Source organism: Cyanistes caeruleus, chromosome Z, assembly GCF_971803275.1.
Source record: "Cyanistes caeruleus chromosome Z, bCyaCae1.hap1.1, whole genome shotgun sequence".
NCBI lineage: Eukaryota > Metazoa > Chordata > Aves > Passeriformes > Paridae > Cyanistes > Cyanistes caeruleus.
In genome coordinates this window covers 59733957-59755182 of record NC_141732.1, presented here as the reverse complement: position 1 = coordinate 59755182, position 21226 = coordinate 59733957, and the positions used below count along the sequence as shown (strand labels likewise).

Sequence of the window (21226 nt, the reverse complement as noted above, 5' to 3'; positions counted from 1 at the left end):
AGAGTTGGGAATATGAAGGTTTGTTGCAAAGCCTTTCTAGTCTTAAGCTATCAGAGCAAAAAGTGGCAGTGGTGGTGCAGCACTGTGATGCATTTGAAAGCATGCATGTTGTAGCAGAGAATTAATGTCATTTGGTGCAGGTTTTTCATGTGATTCACTGTAAGGCCTCTTAGATTCGGCAGGGAAGGCTTCACCTGCAGCACTTCGTCTATGGCACAGATCTGACAGGTATAGCTGGCTCTGGTGATCATTTGTCTGCGTGTCTGAGCTGACAGCTTTCCATGTATGTATTTTTCGAAAATCTTTTTTTAGCTGTTGTGTTTCAGATCTGGCTATGTCTGTTTTCTTCACGGTAGCTGAGTAAAATTCTCTTGTCAGTGGTGCAGAAAACAATTTGTGCTCTGGCTCAAAAAGTCAGGTCTCTGACTGTTACTGTTTTTAGTAATAATGCCATGCCAAAGAAGTCTCATTGTGACAGGCTGTGACCCTTAAACACATGATGGCTGGAAGAACATTCTTCCCAGGGTCTTTCATCCTCACAGCTGCACTCCCCTGCTGACTGGACAAGTGAGTACACTATTGTACTCACCTGTCATGATTACAGTGGAATCCTCTGAACTCCTACAGACTGGTTTCTTCATCAAAAGCCTCTGGTGCTGATGTGGCCCTGAACTGTATGTGTCCTTGCCAGCAGGTTTTTCAGTGCACATGGATACACATGCACAGGTTCACTAAAGGTAAATCATATTTGACCAGCCTGATTGTCTTCTGCAATGTAACAGCTACCTGGATGCATGAGGGGAGAGCAGTGAATATTGTTTACCTTGACTTCAGCCAAGGCTTTCACAGCTTCTCTTAACAACATCCTCATAGACGAACTCAGGGATGTGGGCTGGATGAGTGGACAGTGAGGTGGATTGAGAACTGGCTGAACAACACATCCCAGAGGATCAAAATCAGTAGCACAGGGTCTATTTGGAAGCCTGTCCCTAGTGATGTCCCTCAAGGTTCAACACTGTAATGTTTAACTTGTTCATCCATGACTTGGATGATGGGGCAAATGCCTGCTCAGCAAATTCAGAGGACATAAAGCTGTGAAGAGGAGCTGATACCCCAGAGTGCTGTGCAGCCCTTCAGAAGGACCTCAGCAGGTTGGAGAGATGGACATGTGGAGTGCTGTGCCCAGTTCTCAGGACAAGAGAGACGTGGAGCTCCTGGAGTGGGTCCATCAGAAGCTGCAGAGATGATGAGGGGTCTGGAGCACCTCTCATATGACAGAAGGCCGAGGGAGCTGGGCCTGTTCAGCCTCAAGGAGAGATGGCTGAGAGGGGATCCCATCAATGCGTACAAAGATCTGAAGGGAGGGTGCCAAGAGGACAGACCAGGCTCTTCTCAGTGGTGCTGAGCAGCAGGACAAGACATAATGTGCAGAAACTGATTCCCAGGAAGTTCCAGCTGAACATGAGAAATAACTTCTTTACTGTGCAGGTGACTGCACAGGAACAGATTGCCCAGGGAGGGTGTGGAGTGTCCCTCACTGGAGATACTCAAGAGCTGCCTGGACACAATCCTGTGTCATATGCCCTCAGATTACCCTGCTTGAGCAGGGAGGCTGGACAAAATGTGGCCCCTTCCCACCTGACTCATTCTGTGATTCTGTATGTTAAAGTGACCCTGGTGGCTGTGCCCTGATTTTAGTCAAAGCAGAGGTTGCTCTTGGTAGGGGTGGCCATGGCCACAGCAGTACCAGCCCATCTGCAGCCCAGAGCAGGCAAAACCACCCAGTCCATCTCTTCGAGCTGGAATGCAAATGTAGCTGTATTTTAGCTGCTGACAGCTCTGATAATGGATCATGTGGGTACAGAAAAGTGATGTGTTATAAACAGCAATTAAAACTGTGTTGTCAGAGTGTCAAAATCAATCTCAGTCTTTGATATGGCCAGACATATTACTTTTTTTTCTTATTATAAGGTTTAGAGCTTATGATTATCAGGTGCTTCTAATTGTCAAATTCTAACAAGGCGTGAGACCCTGAGCTGAGCACTTCCTCACCAGATCTCTGAGTCAAGCTGAATTTGCTGGAAAACTTCAGCCAAAACCCTTGGCTGCTTTTGTGCACAAATCCTGTGCATGTAAATCCTGGTGGACACCCTCTCCTGCAGCAACCCATACTAGCTTCATCCCTTGGAGTGGCTCAGTGAGGCCACATGTCCTGGGACTTGCACAAGCCCATGTTGATGTCTCTGCCACCAGCCAAAGTGTGTGCTATCCCCATGGAGCCCAGCACTGTGCTTCAGCTTGGGGTAGGTGGTTTATGCTTTTCCAGTCTGGCGTGGGATAGGGTTAGGGGCTGTCTTTGTGTATGGCCCCCATTGAGGACCCCAGCTCTGGCTTGCTTCTTGTAAAATGAAAATTGTTGCTTCCCACACCTTCTCACCCCTCGTGTACCCAGGCTGCCTTGAAAATGAACATGTTGTTTCTGGAGCACTCACTTATTGTAGTGGCATGGGAGAAAAAAGGCAGAAATTAATTAGTTTGTCTTCAGAGTGGGGTTTTGGGGATTATAGAAAATAAGCCTGTTAATCATTATGGAGAAGGTAGAATGGTCTGAACTGGGTCCTCACTCACCCTGGGTACTTAATGACATGTTTTCACTAGAAAAAAATGGTAAGATCACGTTAATTAAAGGCTATGCCAGAATGCATATGTACAAGGGGGTAATTGAAGAATGCTGACTGTCTGCCAATTTGACATTACCTAACTAGCTTGATTTTTCAACCACAGTAATATTCTCATATTTATGTATTTTTTGGGATGCCATATGAAAGAAAAAAATATTTAAGCAAAATAGCATACTGAGCAGAGTAAATTACAACAGCAGGGTTTCTTGTTACTCTGTGCCTGATGGAGAAAATGGAAAAGGATAGTGAAAGGAGCAGGGAAGCTTGATGGTTTGTGCATCATACATAAAAAACTACTGTACCAGTGGTGATCTGTCTGCTGTAGTAATGAAGTCAAGCGTTTAGAATAATATGGTTTCACAGCATGACAGGATAGTAGAGCTCTGTTGAGCTGAATCTATATTAGATTATGTTTGTTATCTACATGAAACTACAGAAAAGGTTAAATCTTAGTTTTATTAAATAGTGGGTCACAGCAGACAGGATCACCTTATGGGTTTTTGAAGTTCCTAGCTTTCTTTGTCTCTAGCTTGTATTCATAAGAGCTCTGCACAGAGCTGTGGGCTCCATGCAGCACTGGGGATGCAAATTCATGGTGCTAGCCCTCTTCCCAGGCTCCTTATTCTTGTAATGTGCTGTCAGATGCAATATTCAAAGATATCACTCTCTTTAATATTTCTGGTTTCTCTGTTTATATCCCTGGTAGAAAAAAAAAAGACAATTCTGCCATCCTGCAGCTAAGAAGCCCTGACACAAGAGTTGCTTTTTCAACAGAATGTGATTGGCTTTGTATCCCCAGATCTCCAAGTATCTTAGACCACCAGCTCCTAATCTGATCTCTGTGACTGTTCCCTTCTTTCCTTGGGCTGGCACCTTATGGCTCATTTCTTCACACCTCCCTTGAATTTCCCTGTGTTGTTTTGACTCATGTTTCTGAACTAGGTCAAAAGCTTTGGCTAGGTAGTTTCCAGTCAGAATTGCTTCTGCTGGGACACCTCTGAGGAAAAGGAAAAATCTGATTAATCATAGGAAAATCAAACTCCACACATAATGTGATTATACCTGAATCTGTTTGAAGGTCAGCTGATTTTTCAGATGATTTGAAACCATTAAATTGAGCAAGGGCAGATATGCATCATTACTCAATCTTATCTTCATTGCCCTGGATGCCTTTGATCTCCATTTGTCCTTCCCCTGTTTGTTTATGCTCTTTCATGCCTTTCTTCAAAGTAGACTGCAAAGCCTTTGGGACAAAGATCAGTGGTGTGTCAGTAAATGGGAAGGACAGACTGACTCCCTCAGTCTTAACTGTGGGAGTCTTGCCCAGTCTTAACTGTGGGCAAGGGGTGAACACTGCCGTGCTGAGAGCAAGAATGGGTAAATCTTGTGAATGGGTAAATGAGTACTGAAATCTACGTGTGGCAACACTAAGTAGGGAACTAAGTTTGCCTGTGTATCTTATCTAGATTGCTTGGTGGCCAGGGGAGCAGTTGCTTTGGGCACCTGTGCAGCATTCAGGAGCCAGCCTGGCCAGCACTGTAACCTGGTACTGACCAGAAGCTTTGGCCAAGGGACAACAAAAATCTATTACAAAAAATAAATGAATCATAGAAACATCACATGTTTGCAGTCTTAGGTTTTGTATAGTTTTCACTCCAAGGGGATGTTCAGAAGGAGTTTCAATTACTACTGCAGAAGCCATGATCTTCAAGACAATCTCAATTATTATTTAATTTTAAAATCAATTCTTGTCAGGTTTAATACAAACAAAAAGAATATTATGAGGAAGAGCTAGAGTTAAGACAACCATTGGAGCAATATCAGAAGATCGCCCTAGAAATGTGCATTGATCTTCCTAATGTTTTTAATTGTGTTAAGTGCTTCAGGGAATAACCTGTATGAAGAATTAGTTGTAATGATAAATTGGGGAGGAACAGTTGTGAGAGAGACAAGTCTTCAACACCTGGCACAATGTAAAAGCCCAAACTGAACCAGAAATGCTCCTTACAATGCAAATATAAAACAACTGTAGCTGTTTTCCCCAAGGACTATTCTCTAGACTGTTTCAGTGGTTGGGGGATACCTTAACTCTTGCATTTTACTCTCCCCTTGCTTGTTTTATCTCTCTGTCCCTTGCTGTGAGAAAGAACTGTGTGAGTACCTTACTGCTTGTGTCCATGGAATTGATAAAGATGAAATGTGCAAAAACCCAGAAGCAAAGTGGAAGCAGTGGCTACCAGTGCATCTAAATGGGAGATTTCTTCATTTGGGTTGGTAGCTCCTTTGGTGAAGATTTTTGCAGCAATCTCATATTAGGCATGATGACTTCCTTTGAGAAAATCTCATCCCTTGTTAGTGACATCTTTATTTCTATCCCTCCAGAAACAGATATGAAAGACTGGACTGTGCTTTTATAATCAGAGGGGAAGTGTAGGAGAATTAATTTTCAAGAAAACTGCCCTACTCAACAGGGAGGCTGAGAAACTGGTAAATCAAAACTGAAGATGGTTGAGAGAGGTTTGTCTGAGTTTGTTTTTTGTCCATCACTACTCAACATTTTAGTAAGTAAAGACAATTCATTAACTTTGCAGATAAAACCGAGGTTAGAGTGCTGTGATCATATCTCAGAAGAGTTTTGAATTGTAAAGGATCTCGGTGAATTTAAGATATGGGCAGATGAAGAATGGTGTAAATGAAGACAGTCCAAAACTCTGCCCTCTCAGAAGCTATTAGATCAATGGGCACAGGTAGGGAAGTGCTATATGTGCAGGAGTTTGGAGGAAAGGTGTTCTGAGACATGTAGTTAAGTTTCAAAAGTGGGCATGAGGCAACATTATCCTCCAGTTGCAGAGGGATGTGGAAGAAGTGCCAGTAAGGATAAGCTGTGACTGGGATATGTAAGCATAAGTGTGAGCTCTGGGAGAAGGCACTGAGCCTGTGACAAAGCAGCTCAGGAGCTGTGTCAACAGCAGATAATTTGGACAGCTAGTGGAAACAGTCCATAAAGAAGCAGTATAGGATGCAGCAAATAATGTTTGATGGTGAAAGACTGAGGGTTTTCCAGTGGAAAGAATGGGAGAATGAAGATGGACGGAAGAAATAAATGCTTTGCTGCTGCAGAAATGCTGTGGAGTAAGGGAATGGCAATTTGTAAGTGGCAGTGAAGAAGTTTCTGGTTCTAAAATAGGAAATATTTTCTGGTGGTAGTGATAGTAAGCTGCAGGAATAGGATGCCAGTTTTAAAGAACTGTAGGGAGACATATATCCCATAAGTAACACTGGAGCATCTGATTCTGCCTTATAGCAGTGGTAAGAAGTTCATGGCTTTTCAAATTCTTTTCAGCTGTATTCTTCTATGAGTCTACAACAAAATATTTCAAAGCATTTTGCACTGAGCAAACTGAAAGAGAGGACAATCTGTCTTCAGACTTTACTTGGTATGTCAGGTGGTACAGCTTTTCCTTCCACAGCAATAGGCTCATTTTCAAGGATGGTGCTGCAGAATGCAAGATAAATACATGAAACTTGCATTCTGAGTTTCTTCTGCATTTAATTGTGGCTGCACTCTGACATGGGATGAATGTTTGGAATCTCACCACTTCTAATGTGGCTTTGTTATGAGCTCTAAATGTCACTGCTTCCTGGTGACTCTCATTTTTTTGTGTATGTTGATGAAACATAGTACTTGACTTTGTCTTATGTAGGTTGTCTGAACAAAGGGAGCTATCAAATGCAACTTGTTCAGAGCTTGGTTCAAGCTGCAGCTAGATTTGGCAAATAAGTTACAGTGAGTCGGTTTCGTGGTAACTTGAACAAAAAGCTAAGAATAGTGTTGCTGAGAATGTGGCCTTGTTGGTTTTTCTTAGTAAAGAGGTAGATGAGCAAGATGTAGCCTGTAAAAGGGAAGAGAAGATGCGGGAGTGGTTATATGGAAGAAATTGAAAATTCCAGGTGAGATCTAGTGGTTTGGGCATATAGAAAGGTAGTCTGGATTTGCTAACTCTTAATCCTCAAAGAAAACCTTGTATTTTAGCTGCAGCAGGAATTATCATCTCATCAGATAACATTTTTTGAGCTGCTTCTCTTATGTATGTACTGTAATTAAATTCTAAGAAGTTATCAAGGACTATATCAAATGCATTAAATAAGCATCTGAAATATAATGCTTCCAGCTTCCAAGCTTAGTGCAATTACTCTGGAGCTTTATGACACAGGGTTTCAGACACTTTTTGTAGGACATAGAAATGTCCAGCTGGAGAAAGAAGTTTCAAGCATTTTCATTAAAATTGAAGAGTTCCATGAAATCAGGTTGATTTTCCTGGAATTTCACAAAGAAGGGGAACAGTAGGATAGTTTAGCATTTTTCTGATAAGACACTTTAATTATTTTAAAACATCTCAACAAACTCCTCAGCCTTCCTCCAGCTGAGCGCTGAATACTGCAATAAAATACATACCAGTAGGATGTTTTGATTTTATTGATTCCAGAATGTTCAGATGACTGAGAAAGAGATGATGCAGCAGAACCATTTATTCAAAAAGTGTTATGTCAAGCAGTGTGCTGCAGCCTGATGGGAGAGAGGCAGGTCTCACACAGCTCTGTTTGAAAGCTTCCTCACTTTGTGGTTTTTCCACTTCAAGAAGATCAAAGGGGAGAACCAAATTTGCCCTAACAAGCCAGATTTTTAACCAGATAGTTAGAAACCAGGCCAAATGGTATGTATGCAGCTTCCCCAGGCCTCCACCAACTAGCTGCTTCCAAAGAATGAGATTCCACCTCCAGCTGCCCTTTCATTCCTCTGGCACTGCTCTGGGTTATCCCCACTGCCTGCAATTGCTCACTGAATGTCATCAACAGGGGACTACAACACGACTCCCAAAAATATTTCATCAAACACAGTACGTACCTCTGTTCTCATACATCTATTCCTGAAGTGGGAGAGGCTGTTTGACTTTTCTCTGCTGGGTGCAGAGCTTAGCACAGAGGAGCTGTGCGCAGTTTCTGCCACGGATATTGCTCAGCAGGTTGCCATGCTCTGCTCAAAGAGCACTTCCCCATAGAAGTGATGGGATTAGTGTGGGCTGCCAAACCTGAAAGAAAGAATCCTATAATAGAACAGGATTAGTTGACAGCTGTGGCATGTCATTTCCACCTCTTCTTCATCAGTACTAAGTGAACTGTTTATTTGCAACCCCAAGCTCCTCCCTGAGAATTTACAGAGAAGCTGGTACAGGAAAGAACTGCTTAGTTGATTCACTGGTTACACAGAATCAGCTCCAGCCCACAGAACCCCATAGAGAGGGACTGTGTGGAGCTGATGCAATTACTGTTTCATCACATCATGCATTTGAAATGAATGCATCTAAAATCTAGAAGAAAATCATCTAATTCTCCTTAACTACTTTCATTCTTTGGGGATTGCAGCTTCCATTTGTTGTAAAATGATTGCTGAAGACATTTAGTGAGAGAAAACAGGTCCCCTGTTTGTCTCCCAGCAGTGAGGTCAAATTTAAGTTGTACTGTTGTTTTACATCTGCTGTGTTCCACTAAACTTGCAGTTCTGTCAATCAACCAGCTGTGGTGGTCTGATAAATTATTTCTTCATAAGCTTGTGCTGCTATCCAAATCTGTGTTGCTGTTAAGTTTAATACTGTTAATACCTTCCAATTTATTCCTCTCCAGATAAACCAGAAATTTCCAGAATCTTCATCTGCCTCCTGCCTCAAAGATTAAACATAGCACCTTGCTCCAGGGGAGGCTGGCAGATCTCCTGGGTAGCTTCCCAGCTCCCTGGACCGGACCGAGAGTCATAAGGTCAGTCATTCCTCATGGGAAAGAACAGGGAGACTGTAGAACATGTCTGAAAACCGAAACCTCAATGTATAGGAGTGCAAGAGACAGAGGTAGCTGACTGCAGGTTGGACTGTACATTCCTTTTGCAGCAGCACTGGTATCCCAGGGCTTCAAACGTGGGAGCTCAGACCCACACACCCTCTGACTGAATTACCACTGCAAGCAAGAGCTCGAGCTTCTCTCTCTGGTAGCTAGAGCCCATAAACAGGTTATTTCAGTGAAATATTTTTCTTGAAAAAAGAGAAGTGGTGTGCAAAGTCTGTTTTTGCTCACACAATAATAGTTTGAAGCTCTTCAGCTTCACAGACGCCAAGCAGGAGAGTATCTGTACGTTTTCTGTACCCTACCTGTAGCCTTGACATGACATTTATTGCAAAACACCGTGGAAGCTGGATCCCTCAACACTAGCATTTGCACCAGGGTTTCCTGTCTGCACATCAGGGTTTCCCTGCAAAGCCTGGAGCTTGATATGACTATGTCTTACCAGGTTCCCTTGAAGTGCTGGAGGTCTGGTTTTCAGATCCTTTTCTGAATGAGGCAGAAACAAGACTTAAACCTCAGCCCATTGCTTTCCTGGTAATTATTTTAAACAAAGGTTCAGACTGAAATATTGTGAATTCTGTTCTCAAAAATGTTGGTCTACATTCTGATATGAAATGTTTGAGATGTTTTAATGGAATAGGATTTCTGTCTAGCTGCCTAAGGGAGTGGTCCATGTCATAGCTTTTCAGATCACCTGTAGGGTGACAGAGATCTATCAGGCCCTCAGAGAGCTCCATATCAGTAGTTAATAGTTCAGATAAAGATTATAGCCTCCCATGTGCTTGTTACAGTCCTGTTGTCTCACTTTGTCAAGTAGAGATGATGTGATCAGAAAAAAGTGTTGATTGCCTATGAGGTAGGGTAATTCTCTGTAATTAATTCTTCTTCTGCTTCCTAAAACACTTTTTTCCCCCCTTTTTTTTCTTTCTTTCTCATTGGTTTCATGTACTCCCTTCTCTGCAGTTCCTAAAGACCTGAGCCTCTTTTTGGCAATGTGTGAAGATGAAAGTGGTCAGTGGCCCATTGGAAGGGACCCATGTGGCCTGCAGTAGAGACTGTCTTCTGCAGAGATGTCAATGAAGTAGCAAATACCAGATAATGATAAAGAGAAATGGGGTCACAGCTCATATTGCCTTACATAGAAAACATGAAGTTATCAAATCATAATTCACAAGTGAAAACATATAATTAAACTTTGTCATTGCTCCCTTTCTTGATTTCTCTTCATTTTTTCCACCATTTGATAAAGCACATTAGTAAAACAAATTTGATATGGTCCCTTCTTATTGTCTTATATATTTGTTGAGGTTCATGAGGTAATGACAAACCTATGTCTTGGTTAGAAATTATAGCCATTGGAAAATACTTAAGCAGACAGTAGGAGTTGTGGGAAAGGAATATGAAAGTCCTGAGTAGTGAAAGTTATGACTGAACTCTGTTTTAGCTGACAAGAGGGGAAGAAAAAAGTTTGGGTACTGTTTTTCTTTCCAGTGAAATGTAATGAAAAGGAAAATTTTACTTTGGAGATACTAAATATGCTACTTTCACCTCAAATGAAATATTATTTTTACACCATAAAAATACTTACAAGGTTTATTTGAAAATTATCACCCGCCTTTATTTGGGTGTTTGACCTGAATGATGAACAGATCAATTTTGGTCACCTCTGAAACTATTTATGTGGTTACCACTTGCCACACCCACGAATCTGTTTCTGTGGATTCTGAAACAAAAAAGGGCAGAAACAAAAAAGCAAGGGTCTGCCTATGGCAAGAGTGGTTGCAATTATTTACAACAATGTTGAAGGTCCATTGTAGAAATGATGCAAGAGAGAGTGATTTTCCTTTAAGCCAGATGAGGCCTTGGTGTTGCTGTTATCCTGCTTCATCATCCTTAGGGGGATTTATGGTCCCTGCTCCTCAGGTACTTCTAGAGCAAATTTTCTGTCTGTTACTACTGCCTTTACAAAGCAAGTCCCATGTGTGTAAGATGATGGTCAGTGACTGGTGAAAAAAAGCCAGATTCCATCTATGCTTCAGTAAAAATGCTCTTAAGTGATTTAACATGGAAAAATGTAGTAGAACAGAGGACTGGGTTAAACAATAGCAAAGCAAGACATGCTTTAAATGAAAACAGCCCTCGTGACACTGGAAGGAAAATTGTCTGGAGGACATAGTGCATATAAACTTCAAACCATCAGCCAGTATCTGGCATCAATTAGAAAAGCACACAGGACACTGGGCTGCCCCGTGGGTTTGATATCACATCCTGCCCCTCCTTGCAGGATGGCACCAAGCACCCAGGGCCATGTGGGGCAAGGCAGAGCAGACTTTGCCAGGCTTACATGAGCTGAACCCTTGCAGCTAGTTTATTGCACCAGTTAGGTAACTGGTAGGAATCTGTGGTATGGAGATATTAAAAACTTGCTTTTGAAGTCTTGCGTTTTCTCTAATTATCTTTGCGTAGGTATTGTGTCTAAAGGTCAAGGAAACCCTGATTTGTGACAAAGCTTCCTCTTCATATCCAAGCTCAGTCTGTTACTTTCCAAACAAATAGACAGGGTTGAGTGCATTTGAAGCAAGAGAGCAAATTTGTCACCTTTGACAGATCTTTGGCACAGATCTGCACTGGAAGTGAAGCAAACAATGACAGTAGCAGTCACATGTAAGGTGTCTCTCTGTGGAAGTCGCTCCAGCCATGTTCTGACCATGGGATGAGTCCACAAGGAAATTGTAATAAATTTCATTGAGCCTAAGAGTGGAGAAGAGTCAAAACCAGAGCTGGAGGGCAACCAAAGTTTGGTGCATCTGCCCTTCTCCCCCACCCAGTACACCTCTCAGCTCTATGGTGTTGTCTTTGATGAGAAAGCTTACTTGTCATTCTGGGAGAAGTATCTCATCTCCATCTTGGAGATCTGCAGAGAGACAGATCCATTTTCTCTCTTAAGCTGCATTTTTGCAACATGCAAAACCAACATATCCAATTTCTCAGGCTTTCTCTGGGGCAATCACTTGGTGAGCAGCGGCAAACAACTAGGTACCAGGTACCAGTGCCACAGCATCAGTGCTCCATTGTCACAAGAACACTCTTTGCCTGCAAAGTCCTGGAGATGAGCCTTAGCTGGCCAGAGTGCTGACTACCAAAGACAAGGCTGCAGAGAAACCTGTGCCATAGTCTCCCCATGGGTTTTTATGAAGCAGAAGGGCTGTTACATCTGTGGTAGCATTTCAGACACTTGTTTTTCTTCCCGAGCTGAGTCTGAGGCAGTTTTAGCCTCTGGAAGAGGATGTGGCACTGAGCATCACAGCTGATAGCATCCTAGGAGAGGTGAAGGATAAAAGATAGGCCATGAGATCATTTGATGACTTTTGGTTTCCCACAAAGGCCCTGTGACTTAAAGGAAATTGGTTCTATTTTCTATTTGGTTAACACATATCATTTTTAAAAATAGCAAACTGGCTTCTTGTTATCTGACTTGGGAGAGATGATTTTTGAGCTTCACATATAAGTGAAAGCCAGCTGTCAGCTATAACTTCTACGTGAGGTATTGAGCTTTGCAAGTGAGCTTGAGCACTGGGAACTCAGGCCACTCTGCAATGACAGTACCTCACTCATTTTGGCAGCCTGCCTTCCTTTCTTATCAGCTCTTGGGGTTTCATTAAAGCAGAGAACCTTTTGTGAAGAGATGATGGATAAAGATTATGCCATGCATCTCCACAGTTCCTCTTTCACTCCAATACAGCTTTTTCCCTTCTTTTACAATGACTCCTCATGCATAAATAATATCGGTATTCCTGCATTGCCTTGAAACTTAGACATTACTTCTGACTATATCATAATTTTCTAATTTTGAGATGTTCCTTGCTACAGAAGAAGGGTAGAAAGCACCATTCAGTACTAGGTCTGAAGCTGTTGAATGTCAATGGCAAAAATTTCAGTTTCCGTGTGTTCAATCCTACCACTTGCTGTCTCCTCCCTCCCTTTTCTAATTAGTCTCATCCCCTCATCCAAAGAGACATACTTAGATCTATTTCTACCAGATCAAGTCTTTTCCAACTTTCATGTGCAGATCTCTTTCTCAGCAGGCATTCAAAAATCAGGCACAAGCTCTTCTTCCATACTCATGTTTGACTTCTGACTGTGGGAGCAGGTCTGGGCTATGCTTTCATCATCTTTCCCTTTGTACAGATGACAAGAAAGAGAATACAGAATGAAGCAGGGCATCTGCAATGGCCTCTGCTCAGCCAGAACAATACTAATGCACTGGGTTTTGTCATTTCTCCAAGGAAGCATAGGCCTTTCTTCATATGCCACCAGACCTTTATCTCAGCAGGAAGAGAGCATTTCCCTCAGTGTGCTTGAGGCTGACTATAAGGGCTTTCATACTCTTTAAAAGAAGTTGCTCTGTAGAGATGTGGCAAGTTCTGTGAACAGCTGGAAAAAATAACATTATCTCTTGCAAACTTTTTTTTCAGAATTCTAAAACCCCCAAAGGGCCCCATAGCTGTGCACTTTGCAGCAGTCACTGCTGACAGGCTCCCAGCTCAGCCTTAACACAAGTGAGGCCTTTGCAGCCTCACCAAACCAGGCAGCTTTGCTCATAAACAGGGCTTTCATCAGGGCTGTGAGCAAAGCTGTTTGCTGCCATTGACATGTTGCTGGGAAATCCCTGAGAGCCTGGGAACCTGGGAAGTGCTTGATCCTCAGCTGTTGGTGTCCCAGGCACGTGGGCTCCCAGTCCCAGCCTGGTCAGCTGCAGGAGGGTTTGCTCTGCTCATCAGAGTGTGGTTGATTCCCACCAGCTTTTGGAGAGTCCTTGGCAGGCAGCTGGCTGCCTTCCTCCCCTGGCCAAACCCTGTGCTAGTCAACAGCCATCCTGCTATTTAATATTTCAAATATGCGTGAATAATCCACTGAATTTCAGTATCCCATTATTTTCTCAGATTCTTTGTGGTCGCCATGGGTCATGGCTCTCCCATGGGGACAGCCACTTCCACTTCAGACCTGAGAAAAAGACTGCATGATGAAAACTGGTCTGTTTTGTTTCTGTAACTGTGCTAGTGAGCTTAATAAAATATATTTCTCTTTGTCCACAGACCTTGTTGCTTTATGTTCCAATATCCATGTCTGCTGGCACCACCCTTGCCAAGATGGAGTAACTCTGTTGTTTGTGCTGTGCTTGCTCTGGCAGTGAGAGCTCAGGCACATCAGTCTGACAGGGTTATGGTTTTTTCTGAAGCAGTCTTGAGGGAAACAGCTGATGTAGTGCTCAAACCACCTCTCCCCTTTCCTGGCTTTGGGAAAGATCGAGTATCTCTGAGTCACACATGGTGCATCCTTGCCCCAGGGCTCCTGCCACCAACTAGCATTCAGATATTTGCTTGTTTACCCTGACTTGGCTCTCTACATCTGCAAGGTTGGAGGACTGCTTCTTGTTCTCTGGCTTGCTGCTGCTGTTGCTTCTTTTAGATGAAAAATTATCAGGTGACAACCGGCAGTTTGTTTTGGAGTTCAGATTATTTATATAGAAGCCAAACATAGGTGTTTCAGGTGGTTCCAGTGGGTGCTCCCTCGTTTCAAAACACTTTTTCTCTATTTCTTTGGGCTGGGATAGGGAGGTGAGCTGCTGTGCTGAGGCAGAGCAGTTGTACATTGTGGTTAAACCACTCCTCCTCTGCAGACTGTTCATCTACACAGCACCATGTCATGTTGGTATTGCTAAGGTAGTTACAGCAAGTTGAAAAAAAAAGAAGTAAGTTTTATATTTTTGGTGCAAATGTATTTTCTAGTAAAGCTATTGGTAGGGAAAAGACTAATTAACTGGGTCTCAGTCTGCTGAGGTTTTCCAGACACCATAGTTATAGATTCACACATTAGTTTGGGTTGGAAGGGACCTTGAAAATCATCTAGTTTTGAGCTCCCTGCCGTGGGCAGGAACACCTTCCACTCGAATAGCTTGTTCAGGGCCCTGTTGAACCTAATCTTGAGCATTTCCTGGGATGGTATACCTACAACTTCCTTGGGCAACCTGTTCCAGTGCCTCACCACCCTTACACTAAATAATTTCTTCCTAATAACTAACCTTAATCTGCCATTTTTCACTTTGAAGCCATTCCCCCTGTCCTATCACTGCATGCCCTTTTAAAAACTCCTCTCTATCTTTCTTGTAGGTTCCCCTCAGGTACTAGAAGGTGCTTTAAGGTCTCTCTGTAGCCTTGTCTTCTCCAGACTGAACAGCCTCAGGTCTCTCAGCCTGTTTTCATAATCAGAAAAATTTTAACTTTGTTACAGGTTTCAGTTTTTGTTATGCCATGAGCATGGGTTCTTCCCTCACCTTGGCTGTATCTTTGATGTACAGAATCAGCAGTTTAAAAGTCCTTACTTACTGTCATTTCAAGTTTTTATAAAACTTCTTAGTGTTTCTCTTGAGCTTTTTTCATTCTTGACCGAACTTCTCATTATGTCAGCTGAAGAAGCAGTGTGGCTCCTCCATGCCAGCCCCAGAATGGGAGGGCTGTGGGTGTGTTTGGCTGGGGCTCGGGTAGCTGAGGGAAGGAGTGAATGCTTGTTTTGGAGAAGCTGTCAGGGTGTGTGGTGGAATGCCACGGCGGAGCCAGGGAAGGAGGAGCCTGGGGGAGAGATGTGGTAGGGTCAGGCTAAAAAAACATTTGGAAATGCTAACCCAAGGAAAATGTCAGTGCAAGTCTTGATGGCTGGGCTGTCAGGTAGCTGAGAAGCACCCTCTGAGGACAAGCCCAGCTGCAAGCCCCTGCTGCTGGATAATTCTAAAGTGGGGCTACATATCTGGACACCCAGACTGGTCGTAGAGAAGACTGCAGTGGCCATGCAGAGGTGATACAGTATGGGGACTTTCCATTCCCTCATCTCTCTACTGCATGTGTGGATCTAGCCTACTAGTGTCTGTGATCTTGGCAATAATTTGAGTGAATAAATATTGCTGCCTTTTCAAGTTATAAAGGGGAATGAAGAAACCGGAAGTGTAACATCACCTGCATCTGGGTATGTGTGTTGTCAGAGAGCACAGAGTGCAAATAAAAATGGTGAGATGAGTGTGGGGGAGCTGGAGGTGGAGGTGTTGCAAGAACTGTGCTGTTCTGCAAAATGTTCCTGCCACTGACAGTGTTATTCAGTGATAGTATCTTGATACATTACTTTTAGACACTGGTTCACCCTATTCCTCCTCTATTTCCCTGTTGTAATTCCAGGATAGCTCTGAGCAGGGACGGTGAAGGCAGAAGTGGAGAATGTGTAACATACTCTTCATTGCAAGCCTGAAATGTGTCAAACATTGAAAGGATCAAAGAATTGCTTTGAGTTCCTGTGCGTGGTTAATACTCCAGAGGAAATAAGGGAAATATTGTCAGGGTGGTCCAAGGTCAGCCCACAGGGATAAAGCTTGTCACACAAGGTATCCCTCCTCATCAGAGAAGTGTCTGGCTTGCTTCCCATGGTGGCACAGCTGGAACCTGTGCTGTGAGATGGGGAAAGCCTCCCTCTCCATGAGCTGTTCCATACCTGCAGGATCTGCAGTGTCAGCAGGGCTTTGTTAGCATGGTGGTTAGGTGGTCACAGCAAGCTGTCAGGCAGGCTTATCACTCACTGCAGGTGTTCTGCACCTGGAAAGATCATCATCATGATGTAAATTATGCACCACACCAGGGACTTGCTCTCTCCTCACTAGGATCAGCAGGTAGCTCACAGGCACTGGATTGTGCCAGCTGGAGTATGAAGAGATCCTAGAAGTGCATTCCTGCTGAGAAACATTTCTTATGTTTCTCAGGCAGAGTTAACCTCTGGTGACTGCTGTAAGCTCCCATACCATGCTAGTGCAATATCAGGCAGTCCCAGACACAGCAACATGTCTCACCTTCCCTGCTGGCTGAAGTTGGCCTTTCTTTTATGGCAGAGAAACAGAAATTTTCTTTCTGTTTGTATTTATTTATTTTTAAAACAGAGGGATTTCTGAAAAAAAACCAACCACATGGGGTCTATTGTGACCCTTCTGTGTTCCTGTGCAGTGAGGACCTTCTTATTTCCTGAATGGCTTGCTCTGCGCTCCACTTAACTCACACCCTGGATTTCATCCAAGTACATTCTGTTTCTTGATATGAGGCCAGGCTTTGCTGAGTTTTGGTGCCATTTTCTTTTGCCTGCTCTCCTCCCAGTTCTTCTATTATCATTCTCATTGCTGAGAGTTGCTAGCACCCCTTAGCCCAAGGGAAGAGCAGAGCCCAGCCCCATGCCTGCTCCTGACAGCAGTCGGAGCAGGAGAGCTGGAACTGCGGTGAACAACTTCAACGAGCTGTCCCCAGCTCAGCCTGTCACTGAGGAGTATGTCTGAAATCAGCTGAAGCAGAAAACATTTGAACTCTACACCCTGCCAAATACCTTCCAGATGTGTAAGATGTAGCCTTGCTGTGGACTCTGACTGTAGCTCTGCCAGCATATGTCTGTGCATTTCTGGTGCACAGGGAACATGAAAGTAGATATTTTACAACATCTGCTGCCTTTTCCTAATTCTCCCTCCCTGCTTTTTGCAGTCCGTTTCCTATATTTCATCCTTCAAGTTAAAAAAAAAAAAAAAAGCTACAAGTCTTTCTACTGATTTATTGAATCCTCTTGAATCCTCTTTGCACATTTCGTACATTTTTGTGCCAGCAGTGTGGTAAAAAGCAAGGGAAACAGAGAGACCTTGTTCTCCTGCCTGGAAATCAAATCAGTGCCCAGGTCCTTTAATTATTTCTGTATTGATTCAAGGTGCTTTTCTTGCAGAATTGAATAATAAAATAGTATCAAATTCCATTGAAAATGGGTGTTGATAAAAACAGAGATTTATCTTGCTTTCACAGTATAAGAATTACTTCCTTAGTCATGCAGTCACCTGGGCCTGAGGGGTGTCAGAGCAGAGTTGTCCAGAAGAAGAAAGGGAGAGAGCAGAAAGACTGAAGATTAGGTTAAATGTGGAAGTGATAATACTTCTTTTTTGAAAATGAAGAAAATTACTGGGTTTGAAGGTCTTACTTTTAAAGCACTCTTTCAGTTAAGAAAACAGAAAATAGCAGCCTTACTTCTTCATTGTTCCCAAACAAAATAAGGTAGATTTGCTCTGACTCCACAAGTAGTGGTTATTTTCTGACCTTTGTTGCTAAAAACTATGCTTTTTAAGAGAAAAATTACCTTTGGAGCTGTGTTGGTGTCATTTGCTCTTGAAAGTTAACCAGATCTAGGCCTGGGATATATTTTGATGAGAGACCACCTGGGAATCTCAGAAGCCATCTACATACTCCAGGGAGTTGTGGTCAAACTCTGGCACGCAGTAGACCACAGGAATCTAATGAGTGGAAAGACTTCATTAGGTCTCATCATCACTGCTGAGCTGACTGATGGGGCTGAAATGCAGCAATACTCACACACCTATTTCTGCCTTCTTGCTGTGACAAACGGGCGCGTGAGAAGCCTGTCAGCCAACTCACTGGACTTTTACGGATGAAAATGTCAAGTGGAGGTTATCTGTGTGACTGTGCCATATCACAGAATGAGGGGAGGGAGACAGGGAGATGTGGCAAGATGGAAAAACGTGTCTCCTATTCAGTCTGTCTATGTTATAGATTGCCTTCTTTTGTGAACCTCATCTTCCTGACTTTGGGAAGGTGTCTCACTGACATCTTTTGTACGTGTGGAGGGACTACAAGATCCCATTTGTTCTAGCCTGGCAGCTAACCTGAAGGGGTGGTCTCTCTGTCTCTCTCAGGCTTTTGATGACTGTGGGGTTCTTTTCTTAGAGAATTTTCTACAGTGAAAGCCTCATCTTTTGCTGCTGGAGACAAGTGGACCAGATCTGGTTATAAATCTCATTTAATCTAGACTAAAACAGTTTGACTTAATGACCTTAAAGGTCTTTCCCAACCTAAATGATTTTGCGATTCTCTGAAATGTTTTAGTGCTATGTATTTAAAATTATTTGTTTCTTAAATTGGCTTCATATAATTGAGATGTTTCTATATCTCAGTTAAAGATGATTAGGGCAAGAGATGAACAGGATACTGAAGAAAGAAGTTTTTAATATCTAAAAGAATGAGCTCAGTTCACCCCTTCTTCCTTGGGTGCTACAGATAGAGTAAAATGGGGGCCCTCATCTTGGCTGCTGCTTTATCTCTGATATGATTTATCTAGCTGTATGTCATGGAAAGATCTGGATGAAACAGCTTTGTCTTTACAGAGACCTTCTCCTCAGCAGTTTAAATTTAAAGACAATTTTATGTAGTGAAGAATCTGGAAGTCTCCTTGGCCCCTTTCCAGCTCATTGTCCCATGGAACATCTTCCTTCAAGTGCCCCCAGTGAGAGACCTCTGTGCCTACAGGATGAAGCAAAGCATCTCAGCTTCAAAGCTTCTGAGCTCCCCTTGCAACCCCTGCCTAAGTATTATTTGAACAGGGAAAGAGGACAGGCAAGTAACAGCCATGCCTTGTTATTTGCAGAGGATACAACTTTATTTAATAAACAGTACCTCTGATACCATCATTCTGCATGTCAACATCACCATCTCTGCTGGTGCCCTGCTTGCAATATCCCCATGATAATCTAGATAACTTTTGTAAGCACAGTAGAGATAGAACAGCAGATAGTAAAGGAAGCCAGACTTGCTTCAGTCTTTGTGTTTGTCTGCTCTTCCCTTTACTCAATTAGTTTTGGATCTGACTTACTTCATTCACAAGTCATCTCTTTGATCTACTGCCTCGAGTATACCCTAAGCCACTTCTGTCTTTCTTCTCCAGTTTCTTAGGCTTATGTTATTGCTCCCTGATGGCTCTGATCTCACATTTTTAGCTGCTCCAGGCCTTCCTGATATTCCCAGTGAAGCTGCAACAATCCTTTCTCTTCAGTCATTCTTAGGTGTAAATTTGATCTCTATGTTAGTCTGCCAGCTGACTTCTCTGGAGATTTCCATACCCCACAGCTCTGTGTGTGTGCTGAGACAGAACAAGAAGATAGTGTAAAAATATGAGATTACAACTAACAAGTAATTAATATCTGAGGTGATGACTGTTTGCAAATGAAGAGCTTTCATATATTGTGTATGATGTTCAATAAACCCAACAGCAAGCTCCATGCTGCTCATGGATCTAACTTCCTGGGTGTTCTGGGAGCTACAGGAGTTGGTAAAGGCAGCTGATGCAGGGCAGCAGGTCTGGACCCTTGACTGTCTTCTACTAGGAGGTTTTGGACTGACAGGAGGTGAAAAGACATTACCATTAGTGGAAAGAAAATCCTGCTCTAACCTTCTTTGGTGCTTTTTGCCTTTACCAGATAGTGAGTGTTTCATGGAGGGATTTAGCAGATTTCTTCCTAGGACTCAGTTAGTAGAGTGGTTAACTACTTTTCCAGAGGGTGGATTGTCTGCATGACATTCAGCCTGGTCATTGACATCAAGGTCAGCTGCAGTATGCGATTTAATGCCGGTTGCTTTAAAGGGTGGCCCAACTCAAAATAGAGCAATTATTGCAAGTCAGAGAATTTTAAACCTATGATAATGAATACATGTTATTTATATTATTATATTGCTATCATATGTTAATATTTTGAATAATAATTTACATTAAAATCCATGGTATGTCCAAGATCAGTGCAGGCTTTTGTTGTTCAGCTATGGTGCTTGAGATACCAGTCAGACTGAATGTCTGCAGCACAATTTGATTATCAGTGAAACACAAGGCACTTCAGTACATGACCCAGGATTAATGATCACAAATTCCTATCATAACCATATGGAGACTTTTCATTTTACCTTGGCTCTTCCATGGCAAGGGGAGAGTTTTAGAACAAGTGCAAGTCAAACCCAGTGCAGACAGCAAACAGCTAACTAAAAACTTTTTTTTTTTTTTTTTTTTTTTTTAGGGAGCTGGTGTTAAGTTTTTCATGAGGTGGTGGATGATTGCTCTTGAGAAGATGATGCTCTTGCACAGCTGGTGGAATTATGACAGACTGATTACTGACACCACATAGGTCTGAATTTTACTGCATTTGTGTATCAGAGCTTATGGATGTTCCCATTTAAAATTTTGGGTAATTGAATAGCTAGCACATGTAAAATGCATGAGGAGGGAAACTCCTGCATATAAGAAGCTCAAATGCTCCTGAGGCTTATGGGCATCTGCACCTTGAACTGTTGCTTTAGTTTATTATTTATTATTTATTATTTATTTATTTATTTATTTATTATTTTTATTATATTCTTTATTGATTTCTTATTGATTATTGACTATTTATTTTTAGTTGATTTGGTTTATTATTTGGGGAGCACATGCCATTTAATGTGACAACCTCTGCCAGTAGCTTTTGTGAATGAATGTATTCGCTCTAGTATAAATTATTGTCCACATTACTCTTATTGTTATTGTTGCACATATGGAATGGATGTATCATCCAGGTTTTTACAAGTAAGTGCACAGTCTGCTGTTCAGTGGTGTTCAAAAGTACAGTGGGCAAATTCCCCAAGCAAATCTGTTCAAGTTGCAGTTTATATGAATAGGAGATATTGAAAGCAGAAATACCTATTTCTTGATACAGAAAAAAGAAAGAATCCTATATAACTACTTACCACCTGTAGCCAGAGCAAATGAACAGTGCT

At 42.5% G+C, this 21226-nt stretch overlaps 1 long non-coding RNA gene across 2 annotated transcripts; it reads left to right on the top strand.

Moving 5' to 3' along the window:
- Positions 1–2064: 2064 nt before the first annotated feature.
- LOC147648495 (uncharacterized) lies at positions 2065–20761 on the top strand. Of its 2 annotated transcripts, none has more exons than XR_015280437.1 (3): positions 2065–2303; positions 8364–8495; positions 20494–20761. It is a non-coding gene; the product is annotated as an uncharacterized LOC147648495 (long non-coding RNA). The 2 variants fall into 2 exon arrangements; XR_015280438.1 differs by lacking the exon at positions 20494–20761 and adding an exon at positions 9540–9774.
- The last annotated feature ends 465 nt before the right edge of the window (positions 20762–21226 follow it).